Raw genomic sequence first — 2,675 nt, 5'->3', positions numbered from 1 at the left:
TAAAGTCCATTGGAATAAACTGGGAGTTTGAAGTATGGTAGCTTTTCTTTGAGCTTTTGGAGGGTTGGATAAGTGTCTCTTTCTCTTGGGCTAGAATACTAAAGTAGTATTCAGGTGCAAGGTCGGTCTTTCTTTTGAGTCTACAATTGACAATGAGTGGTAGGGGTGTGAGAATTCCCCCTCCTAAAGTCTCCTGACTCCATTTTAGTGAGGTTTCTTACTACCAATTTTAACAAGATTGTAGGCAAGAAAAAATAATTTTCCCTCTACCCTTTTAGGTGCTTAGTTGAGACAACCCCTGCCCCCAGTAATAAAAAGAGACAGATGAATGTGGAAAAACAGAAGTTTACTAACAGATACACTTCTTCCTGTATATGTTAGGGACACCTCCAGTAAACATGTGGAACACCAGGAAAAACTGAGTAACTCTTTAAAATGGCCCAAGCCATCACCTTAAATATCATCTCCAGCTAAAGACAAAAAATGTTTGGTGATGGTGGGGAGGGGACAACCAGTTTTCAGGAAAGGCACAGTAAACAAGGGTAAAGTTGTTACAGAGATTTAAGTCCATGCCTTATCCACTGATGAGAATTTCTAGAGATTTAGTCATTCTCCTTATTCTGGTACAGGGAGTAAGATATCTTTACAAATGGACATTTCTCTTATAAATGTAAATATCTCTTATAAAAGGGTAACTCCTATTTAGTTTCCAGAGCTTTTCCAATGTCTGCTGCTTTTTAAAAATAATCAGCCTTTATGCCAAAGAGCCGTATTTTGGGGTGACATATTCTATTCCCCTCCGTGATCTTTCATTTATATAAGAAATATGGTGATGAAGTCCAAATCAGAAGAAAAGAATGAACAAAAAAACCCCAATTTTCAGACTAACAACCAATTATATCCTTGCTAGAGACTGCAGGAGAAGAGAAAGCTGGAACCTGGAATAGTTCGTTCATTAGTGAAAAGTACTGGAGTGGATGACCCCAGCTTCCCTTTGGCCTACTACTGCTCTGCACTGCACTGCCTGTGTTCTCTATGAGTACTTATTATTTTAACCATCCTTTAATAAGAGCTTTCAGCTTTACACAATGCAATTATTTAATTATTTCCATATGGCAGAGGACTGTTTTAAGGAAGCAGATAGAAGAGTACTGTTTGGTTGCAAAAGGACAATTTTTGTTCAATATGTGGAGACCAATACCTACATACATCTAAGGGTAGCCTGTTTCAAAATATACTTTGGGGTTTTAATCATCAAAAGTTAACAACCACTTAGTGAATTAAACAGTTTTTAAGCATTTAACTGTCACAACCAGAAGCAAGAATAACATTTCTTCTGTCCAGTAAGGTCTGTGGTCAATAAACATTTGCTAATGTGTTTCTCAGGGGATCTTTTGAAAGAATAATGTTAAGGCTGACTAATGATTCTGTTGGGTTGTTGTCTTGACTTTTTCATGGTGCTCCATCTTACACAGCTCTGTAAAAGGCTTATTAGAATCCTGCTTCAGTAAAGATACTAAATTAACAAAAGGGGAACTTCTAGGCCCTTGAGATTTCTTTTAAATTTTAGAGGATCAGCTCTAATTCCTAATTCTGATGAATAAATTTCCCTCTGCCTTTAGTGCCCTGTAGAGGCACTGCTTATGTGGACCCAGGGCACTTTCTCCTCTTACTTCTTTTTTGTTCCGTGTACATTATTGAGCCAAGTGATTCTTAGGTTGTATCACTTTGGGAGCCATAAAAGAAGGCATTACAGAACCTACCCAAAGGACTAATGAACTTAAATGCAGCTAGAAATAAATGCAAAATCAAGTGTAGTTAATGGATAGTATATCCACAGTGGTAAATTTATTTCTTTGATAGGTTTTATAAATAGCTATATCTCTATTAGCAGTAATTGTGAGTATAATACCAATTATCAGTGATAATTTATCCACTCTTGATAGTTTAGTTCCAAGGTGTTTGATTGGGGATGACTGGGACCATTTGCCTTCATTACTATAGTATTTATATAATATTTATATATAATATAATATATAAATATATAAAATTCTATTTTATATGTATACATATAAAATTCATCTCTTACTATAGCATTTGATTTGGAGGGGAAGAATGTCTTTCTAGTATATCAGCCTTCAAACTGGTAGAGTTAATGAAGCTTTAATTTTATTTTTTTTAACTTAAAAAAAAAAGATTTTATTTATTTGAGAGAGAGAGAGAAAAAAACAGAGAGTGCATACTGAGGGAGAGGCAGAAGTAGATACCCCTCTGAGCAGGAAGCCTGATGCGGGGCTTGATCCCTGGACCCTGGGATCATGACCTGAGCCGAAGGCAGATGCTTAAGCCACTGAGTCACCCAGGTGCCCCTTAATGAAGCTTTTAATAAGTCAGAGGCATAAGAACCACTGCCCATGGTTGTGCATTTTTTGCTCTGCATACAGTCACCTGGCTATGGGGGTGAGTTGGGGTACAAATTCAGCCCATGCTTTCCTAGTTAAGCCCTGCACCCTCGAGTGGAATTGAAGCTTACCGAAGATGGGGTACTTAATTCCTAACAGAAGTATTGCTTGTACCTAAGCCATAAGGAACATTCCAGAGGGAGGCTTTAAAAAATTCTAAAAGGGTGCTGAGTAGAGTGGAGGTGACTCTAAGAGTAGCTTCTCTTCACAATC

Source organism: Neovison vison, chromosome X (genome assembly GCF_020171115.1).
Source record: "Neovison vison isolate M4711 chromosome X, ASM_NN_V1, whole genome shotgun sequence".
NCBI classification, from domain to species: Eukaryota; Metazoa; Chordata; class Mammalia; order Carnivora; family Mustelidae; genus Neogale; species Neogale vison.
Note: the sequence above shows the minus strand (reverse complement) of the source record.